Below are 10158 nucleotides of genomic sequence, written 5' to 3' on the forward strand. Positions count from 1 at the left end.
AGTCAGCCCTTAACCCCAGTGTGCAGAAGTTGTCAAAACGTGTTTTTCAACCGAAAAAAAAACACGTTTCTGCAACTTTGGTCACCCCGCAGTGACAACTTGGGCAGGAACAGCACACTTTTCAAAACGTGTTTTTCACCCCGAAATAAACTCGTTTTTTCAGACTGTTGAATCCCAATGTAACTGCCTGGCTCAGAAGAGCCCACTGAGTCAGCTCTTAACCCCAGTGTGCAGAATTTGTCAAAACGTGTTATTCAGCAGAAATAAACATGTTTTTGCAACTTTGGTCACCCCAATGTAACTTCTGGGGCAGGAACAGCACACTTTTCAAAACATGTTTTTCAGCCCGAAATAAACACGTTTTTTCAGACTTTTGAATCCCAATGTAACTGCCTGGCATTGAAGAGCACACTGAGCCAGCTCTTAACCCCAGTGTGCAGAAGTTGTCAAAACGTGTTATTCAAAAGAAATAAACATGTTTTTGCAGCTTTGGTCATCCCAGTGTTACTTATGGGGCAGGAACAGCACACTTTTCAAAACGTGTTTTTCATCCAAAATAAACACGTTTTTTCAAACTTTGGAATCCCAATGTAACTGCCTGGCTCTGAAGAGCAAACTAAGTCAGCCCTTAACCCCAGTGTGCAGAACTTGTCAAAATGTGATTTTCATCAGAAATAAACACATTTTTGCAACTTTGGTCACCCCAATGTAACTTATGGGGCAGGAACAGCACACTTTCAAAACGTGTTTTTCTTCCGAAATAAACACGTTTTTTCAAACTTTGGAATCCCAATGTAACTGCCTGGCTCAGAAGAGCCCACTGAGTCAGCCCTTAACCTCAGTGTGCAGAAGTTGTCAAAACGTGTTTTTCAGCAGAAATAAACACGTTTGGGCAACTTTGGTCACCCCCCTGTGACTGCTGGGGCTGGAACAGCACACTTTTCAAAACGTGTTTTTCACCCCGAAATAAACGCGTTTTTTCAAACTGTGGAATCCCAATGTAACTGCCTGGCTCAGAAGAGCCCACTGAGTCAGCCCTTAACCCCAGTGTGCAGAAGTTGTCAAAACGTGTTTTTCAACCGAAAAAAAAAACACGTTTCTGCAACTTTGGTCACCCCGCAGTGACTACTTGGGCAGGAACAGCACACTTTTCAAAACGTGTTTTTCACCCCGAAATCAACGCGTTTTTTCAGACTGTGGAATCCCAATGTAACTGCCTGGCTCTGAAGAGCACACTGAGTCAGCCCTTAACCTCAGTGTGCAGAAGTTGTCAAAACGTGTTTTTCAGCAGAAATAAACACGTTTGGGCAACTTTGGTCACCCCCCTGTGACTGCTGGGGCTGGAACAGCACACTTTTCAAAACGTGTTTTTCACCCCGAAATAAACGCGTTTTTTCCAACTGTGGAATCCCAATGTAACTGCCTGGCTCAGAAGAGCCCACTGAGTCAGCCCTTAACCCCAGCGTGCAGAAGTTGTCAAAACGTGTTTTTCAGCCGAAAAAAAACACGTTTCTGCAACTTTGGTCACCCCGATGTAACTTATCGGGCAGGAACAGAACACTTTTCAAAACGTGTTTTTCACCCCGAAATAAACGCGTTTTTTCAAACTGTGGAATCCCAATGTAACTGCTTGGCTCAGAAGAGCCCACTGAGTCAGCCCTTAACCTCAGTGTGCAGAAGTTGTCAAAACGTGTTTTTCAGCAGAAATAAACACGTTTGGGCAACTTTGGTCACCCCCCTGTGACTGCTGGGGCAGGAACAGCACACTTTCAAAAAGTGTTTTGCAGCCCGAAATAAACGCGTTTTTTCAGACTTTTGAATCCCAATGTAACTGCCTGGCTCAGAAAAGCCCACTGATTCAGCCCTTAACCCCATTGTGCAGAAGTTGTCAAAACGTGTTTTTCAGCAGAAATAAACACATTTTTGCAATTTTGGTCACCCCAATGTAACTTATGGGGCATTAACAGCACATTTTCAAAACGTGTTTTTCACCCCGAAATCAACGCGTTTTTTCAGACTGTGGAATCCCAATGTAACTGCCTGGCTCTGAAGAGCACACTGAGTCAGCCCTTAACCTCAGTGTGCAGAAGTTGTCAAAACGTGTTTTTCAGCAGAAATAAACACGTTTGGGCAACTTTGGTCACCCCCCTGTGACTGCTGGGGCTGGAACAGCACACTTTTCAAAACGTGTTTTTCACCCCGAAATAAACGCGTTTTTTCCAACTGTGGAATCCCAATGTAACTGCCTGGCTCAGAAGAGCCCACTGAGTCAGCCCTTAACCCCAGCGTGCAGAAGTTGTCAAAACGTGTTTTTCAGCCGAAAAAAAACACGTTTCTGCAACTTTGGTCACCCCAATGTAACTTATCGGGCAGGAACAGAACACTTTTCAAAACGTGTTTTTCACCCCGAAATAAACGCGTTTTTTCAAACTGTGGAATCCCAATGTAACTGCTTGGCTCAGAAGAGCCCACTGAGTCAGCCCTTAACCTCAGTGTGCAGAAGTTGTCAAAACGTGTTTTTCAGCAGAAATAAACACGTTTGGGCAACTTTGGTCACCCCCCTGTGACTGCTGGGGCAGGAACAGCACACTTTCAAAAAGTGTTTTGCAGCCCGAAATAAACGCGTTTTTTCAGACTTTTGAATCCCAATGTAACTGCTTGGCTCAGAAAAGTCCACTGATTCAGCCCTTAACCCCATTGTGCAGAAGTTGTCAAAACGTGTTTTTCAGCAGAAATAAACACATTTTTGCAATTTTGGTCACCCCAATGTAACTTATGGGGCATTAACAGCACATTTTCAAAACGTGTTTTTCATCCGAAATAAACACGTTTTTTCAAACTTTGGAATCCCAATGTAACTGCCTGGCATTGAAGAGCACACTGATTCAGCTCTTAACCCCAGTGTGCAGAAGTTGTCAAAACGTGTTATTCAGCAGAAATAAACATGTTTTTGCACCTTTGGTCACCCCAGTGTTACTTATGGGGCAGGAACAGCACACTTTTCAAAACGTGTTTTTCATCTGAAATAAACACGTTTTTTCAAACTTTGGAATCCCAATGTAAGTGCCTGGCTCAGAAGAGCACACTGAGTCAGCCCTTAACCCCAGTGTGCAGAACTTGTCAAAACGTGTTTTTCAGCAGAAATAAACAAGTTTGGGCAACTTTGGTCACCCCCCTGTGACTGCTGGGGCAGGAACAGCACACTTTCAAAAAGTGTTTTGCAGCCCAAAATAAACGCGTTTCTCAGACTGTTGAATCCCAATGTAACTGCCTGGCTCAGAAGAGCCCACTGAGTCAGCCCTTAACCCCATTGTGCAGAAGTTGTCAAAACATGTTTTTCAACCGAAAAAAAACACGTTTCTGCAACTTTGGTCACCCCAATGTAACTTATCGGGCAGGAACAGCACACTTTTCAAAACATGTTTTTCAGCCCGAAATAAACACATTTCTTCAGACTTTTCAATCCCAATATAACTGCCTGGCTCAGAAGAGCCCACTGAGTCAGTCCTTAACCCCAGCGTGCAGAAGTTGTCAAAACGTGTTTTTCAGCCGAAAAAAAACACGTTTTTGCACCTTTGGTCACCCCAGTGTTACTTATGGGGCAGGAACAGCACACTTTTCAAAACGTGTTTTTCATCCGAAATAAACACGTTTTTTCAAACTTTGGTATCCCAATGTAAGTGCCTGGCTCTGAAGAGCACACTGAGTCAGCCCTTAACCCCAGTGTGCAGAACTTGTCAAAACGTGTTTTTCAGCAGAAATAAACACGTTTGGGCAACTTTGATCACCCCCATGTAAAATCTGGGGCAGGAACAGCACACTTTCAAAACGTGTTTTGCAGCCCGAAATAAACGCGTTTTTTCAGTCTGTTGAATCCCAATGTAACTGCCTGGCTCAGAAGAGCCCACTGATTCAGCCCTTGACCCCATTGTGCAGAAGTTGTCAAAACTTGTTTTTCAGCAGAAATAAACCCATTTTTTCAACTTTGGTCACCCCAATGTAACTTATGGGGCAGGAACAGCACACTTTCAAAACGTGTTTTTCATCCGAAATAAACACGTTTTTTTCAAACTTTGGAATCCCAAAGTAACTGCCTGGCTCAGAAGAGCCCACTGAGTCAGCTCTTAACCCCAGTGTGCAGAAGTTGTCAAAACGTGTTTTTCAACCGAAAAAAAAACACGTTTCTGAAACTTTGGTCACCCCGCTGTGACTACTTGGGCAGGAACAGCACACTTTTCAAAACGTGTTTTTCACCCCGAAATAAACGCGTTTTTTCAAACTGTGGAATCCCAATGTAACTGCCTGGCTCAGAGGAGCCCACTGAGTCAGCCCTTAACCCCAGCGTGCAGAAGTTGTCAAAACGTGTTTTTCAGCCGAAAAAAAACACGTTTCTGCAACTTTGGTCACCCCAATGTAACTTATCGGGCAGGAACAGAACACTTTTCAAAACGTGTTTTTCACCCCGAAATAAACGCATTTTCTCAAACTCTGGAATCCCAATGTAACTGCCTGGCTCAGAAGAGCCCACTGAGTCAGCCCTTAACCTCAGTGTGCAGAAGTTGTCAAAACGTGTTTTTCATCCGAAATAAACACGTTTTTTTCAAACTTTGGAATCCCAAAGTAACTGCCTGGCTCAGAAGAGCCCACTGAGTCAGCCCTTAACCCCATTGTGCAGAAGTTGTCAAAACGTGTTTTTCAGCCGAAAAAAAACACGTTTCTGCAACTTTGGTCACCCCAATGTAACTTATCGGGCAGGAACAGCACACTTTTCAAAACGTGTTTTTCACCCCGAAATAAACTCGTTTTTTCAGACTGTTGAATCCCAATGTAACTGCCTGGCTCAGAAGAGCACACTGAGTCAGCTCTTAACCCCAGTGTGCAGAATTTGTCAAAACGTGTTATTCAGCAGAAATAAACATTTTTTTGCAACTTTGGTCACCCCAATGTAACTTCTGGGGCAGGAACAGCACACTTTTCTAAACTTGTTTTGCAGCCCGAAATAAACACATTTTTTCAGACTTTTGAATCCCAATGTAACTGCCTGGCTCTGAAGAGCACACTGAGTCAGCCCTTAACTCCAGTGTGCAGAAGTTGTCAAAACGTGTTTTTCAGCAGAAATAAACACGTTTGGGCAACTTTGGTCACCCCCATGTAACTTCTGAGGCAGGAACAGCACACTTTTCAAAACATGTTTTTCAGCCCGAAATAAACACGTTTTTTCAGACTTTTGAATCCCAATGTAACTGCCTGGCTCAGAAGAGCCCACTGAGTCAGCCCTTAACCCCATTGTGCAGAAGTTGTCAAAACGTGTTTTCAGCAGAAATAAACAATTTTGGGCAACTTTGGTCACCCCCATGTAACTTATGGGGCAGGAACAGCACACGTTCAAAACGTGTTTTTCAGCCCAAAATAAACGCGTTTTTTCAGACTGTTGAATCCCAATGTAACTGCCTGGCTCAGAAGAGCCCACTGAGTCAGCCCTTAACCCCAGTGTGCAGAAGTTGTCAAAACGTGTTTTTCAGCAGAAATAAACACATTTTTAAAATTTTGGTCACCCCAATGTAACTTATGGGGCATTAACAGCACATTTTCAAAACGTGTTTTTCATCCGAAATAAACACGTTTTTTCAAACTTTGGAATCCCAATGTAACTGCCTGGCATTGAAGAGCACACTGATTCAGCTCTTAACCCCAGTGTGCAGAAGTTGTCAAAACGTGTTATTCAGCAGAAATAAACATGTTTTTGCAGCTTTGATCACCCCAGTGTTACTTATGGGGAAGGAACAGCACACTTTTCAAAATGTGTTTTTCATCCGAAATAAACACGTTTTTTCAAACTTTGGAATCCCAATGTAAGTGCCTGGCTCAGAAGAGCACACTGAGTCAGCCCTTAACCCCAGTGTGCAGAACTTGTCAAAACGTGTTTTTCAGCAGAAATAAACACGTTTGGGCAACTTTGGTCACCCCCCTGTGACTGCTGGGGCAGGAACAACACACTTTTCAAAACATGTTTTTCAGCCCGAAATAAACACGTTTTTTCAAACTTTGGAATCCCAATGTAACTGCCTGGCATTGAAGAGCACACTGATTCAGCTCTTAACCCCAGTGTGCAGAAGTTGTCAAAACGTGTTATTCAGCAGAAATAAACATGTTTTGCAGCTTTGGTCACCCCAGTGTTACTTATGGGGCAGGAACAGCACACTTTTCAAAACGTGTTTTTCATCCGAAATAAACACGTTTTTTCAAACTTTGGTATCCCAATGTAAGTGCCTGGCTCTGAAGAGCACACTGAGTCAGCCCTTAACCCCAGTGTGCAGAAGTTGTCAAAACGTGTTTTTCAACCGAAAAAAAAACACGTTTCTGCAACTTTGGTCACCCCGCAGTGACAACTTGGGCAGGAACAGCACACTTTTCAAAACGTGTTTTTCACCCCGAAATAAACTCGTTTTTTCAGACTGTTGAATCCCAATGTAACTGCCTGGCTCAGAAGAGCCCACTGAGTCAGCTCTTAACCCCAGTGTGCAGAATTTGTCAAAACGTGTTATTCAGCAGAAATAAACATGTTTTTGCAACTTTGGTCACCCCAATGTAACTTCTGGGGCAGGAACAGCACACTTTTCAAAACATGTTTTTCAGCCCGAAATAAACACGTTTTTTCAGACTTTTGAATCCCAATGTAACTGCCTGGCATTGAAGAGCACACTGAGCCAGCTCTTAACCCCAGTGTGCAGAAGTTGTCAAAACGTGTTATTCAAAAGAAATAAACATGTTTTTGCAGCTTTGGTCATCCCAGTGTTACTTATGGGGCAGGAACAGCACACTTTTCAAAACGTGTTTTTCATCCAAAATAAACACGTTTTTTCAAACTTTGGAATCCCAATGTAACTGCCTGGCTCTGAAGAGCAAACTAAGTCAGCCCTTAACCCCAGTGTGCAGAACTTGTCAAAATGTGATTTTCATCAGAAATAAACACATTTTTGCAACTTTGGTCACCCCAATGTAACTTATGGGGCAGGAACAGCACACTTTCAAAACGTGTTTTTCTTCCGAAATAAACACGTTTTTTCAAACTTTGGAATCCCAATGTAACTGCCTGGCTCAGAAGAGCCCACTGAGTCAGCCCTTAACCTCAGTGTGCAGAAGTTGTCAAAACGTGTTTTTCAGCAGAAATAAACACGTTTGGGCAACTTTGGTCACCCCCCTGTGACTGCTGGGGCTGGAACAGCACACTTTTCAAAACGTGTTTTTCACCCCGAAATAAACGCGTTTTTTCAAACTGTGGAATCCCAATGTAACTGCCTGGCTCAGAAGAGCCCACTGAGTCAGCCCTTAACCCCAGTGTGCAGAAGTTGTCAAAACGTGTTTTTCAACCGAAAAAAAAAACACGTTTCTGCAACTTTGGTCACCCCGCAGTGACTACTTGGGCAGGAACAGCACACTTTTCAAAACGTGTTTTTCACCCCGAAATCAACGCGTTTTTTCAGACTGTGGAATCCCAATGTAACTGCCTGGCTCTGAAGAGCACACTGAGTCAGCCCTTAACCTCAGTGTGCAGAAGTTGTCAAAACGTGTTTTTCAGCAGAAATAAACACGTTTGGGCAACTTTGGTCACCCCCCTGTGACTGCTGGGGCTGGAACAGCACACTTTTCAAAACGTGTTTTTCACCCCGAAATAAACGCGTTTTTTCCAACTGTGGAATCCCAATGTAACTGCCTGGCTCAGAAGAGCCCACTGAGTCAGCCCTTAACCCCAGCGTGCAGAAGTTGTCAAAACGTGTTTTTCAGCCGAAAAAAAACACGTTTCTGCAACTTTGGTCACCCCGATGTAACTTATCGGGCAGGAACAGAACACTTTTCAAAACGTGTTTTTCACCCCGAAATAAACGCGTTTTTTCAAACTGTGGAATCCCAATGTAACTGCTTGGCTCAGAAGAGCCCACTGAGTCAGCCCTTAACCTCAGTGTGCAGAAGTTGTCAAAACGTGTTTTTCAGCAGAAATAAACACGTTTGGGCAACTTTGGTCACCCCCCTGTGACTGCTGGGGCAGGAACAGCACACTTTCAAAAAGTGTTTTGCAGCCCGAAATAAACGCGTTTTTTCAGACTTTTGAATCCCAATGTAACTGCCTGGCTCAGAAAAGCCCACTGATTCAGCCCTTAACCCCATTGTGCAGAAGTTGTCAAAACGTGTTTTTCAGCAGAAATAAACACATTTTTGCAATTTTGGTCACCCCAATGTAACTTATGGGGCATTAACAGCACATTTTCAAAACGTGTTTTTCACCCCGAAATCAACGCGTTTTTTCAGACTGTGGAATCCCAATGTAACTGCCTGGCTCTGAAGAGCACACTGAGTCAGCCCTTAACCTCAGTGTGCAGAAGTTGTCAAAACGTGTTTTTCAGCAGAAATAAACACGTTTGGGCAACTTTGGTCACCCCCCTGTGACTGCTGGGGCTGGAACAGCACACTTTTCAAAACGTGTTTTTCACCCCGAAATAAACGCGTTTTTTCCAACTGTGGAATCCCAATGTAACTGCCTGGCTCAGAAGAGCCCACTGAGTCAGCCCTTAACCCCAGCGTGCAGAAGTTGTCAAAACGTGTTTTTCAGCCGAAAAAAAACACGTTTCTGCAACTTTGGTCACCCCAATGTAACTTATCGGGCAGGAACAGAACACTTTTCAAAACGTGTTTTTCACCCCGAAATAAACGCGTTTTTTCAAACTGTGGAATCCCAATGTAACTGCTTGGCTCAGAAGAGCCCACTGAGTCAGCCCTTAACCTCAGTGTGCAGAAGTTGTCAAAACGTGTTTTTCAGCAGAAATAAACACGTTTGGGCAACTTTGGTCACCCCCCTGTGACTGCTGGGGCAGGAACAGCACACTTTCAAAAAGTGTTTTGCAGCCCGAAATAAACGCGTTTTTTCAGACTTTTGAATCCCAATGTAACTGCTTGGCTCAGAAAAGTCCACTGATTCAGCCCTTAACCCCATTGTGCAGAAGTTGTCAAAACGTGTTTTTCAGCAGAAATAAACACATTTTTGCAATTTTGGTCACCCCAATGTAACTTATGGGGCATTAACAGCACATTTTCAAAACGTGTTTTTCATCCGAAATAAACACGTTTTTTCAAACTTTGGAATCCCAATGTAACTGCCTGGCATTGAAGAGCACACTGATTCAGCTCTTAACCCCAGTGTGCAGAAGTTGTCAAAACGTGTTATTCAGCAGAAATAAACATGTTTTTGCACCTTTGGTCACCCCAGTGTTACTTATGGGGCAGGAACAGCACACTTTTCAAAACGTGTTTTTCATCTGAAATAAACACGTTTTTTCAAACTTTGGAATCCCAATGTAAGTGCCTGGCTCAGAAGAGCACACTGAGTCAGCCCTTAACCCCAGTGTGCAGAACTTGTCAAAACGTGTTTTTCAGCAGAAATAAACAAGTTTGGGCAACTTTGGTCACCCCCCTGTGACTGCTGGGGCAGGAACAGCACACTTTCAAAAAGTGTTTTGCAGCCCAAAATAAACGCGTTTCTCAGACTGTTGAATCCCAATGTAACTGCCTGGCTCAGAAGAGCCCACTGAGTCAGCCCTTAACCCCATTGTGCAGAAGTTGTCAAAACATGTTTTTCAACCGAAAAAAAACACGTTTCTGCAACTTTGGTCACCCCAATGTAACTTATCGGGCAGGAACAGCACACTTTTCAAAACATGTTTTTCAGCCCGAAATAAACACATTTCTTCAGACTTTTCAATCCCAATATAACTGCCTGGCTCAGAAGAGCCCACTGAGTCAGTCCTTAACCCCAGCGTGCAGAAGTTGTCAAAACGTGTTTTTCAGCCGAAAAAAAACACGTTTTTGCACCTTTGGTCACCCCAGTGTTACTTATGGGGCAGGAACAGCACACTTTTCAAAACGTGTTTTTCATCCGAAATAAACACGTTTTTTCAAACTTTGGTATCCCAATGTAAGTGCCTGGCTCTGAAGAGCACACTGAGTCAGCCCTTAACCCCAGTGTGCAGAACTTGTCAAAACGTGTTTTTCAGCAGAAATAAACACGTTTGGGCAACTTTGATCACCCCCATGTAAAATCTGGGGCAGGAACAGCACACTTTCAAAACGTGTTTTGCAGCCCGAAATAAACGCGTTTTTTCAGAC

Source organism: Lepisosteus platostomus, chromosome 6 (genome assembly GCF_059453375.1).
Source record: "Lepisosteus platostomus isolate fLepPlt1 chromosome 6, fLepPlt1.hap1, whole genome shotgun sequence".
Taxonomy (NCBI): domain Eukaryota; kingdom Metazoa; phylum Chordata; class Actinopteri; order Semionotiformes; family Lepisosteidae; genus Lepisosteus; species Lepisosteus platostomus.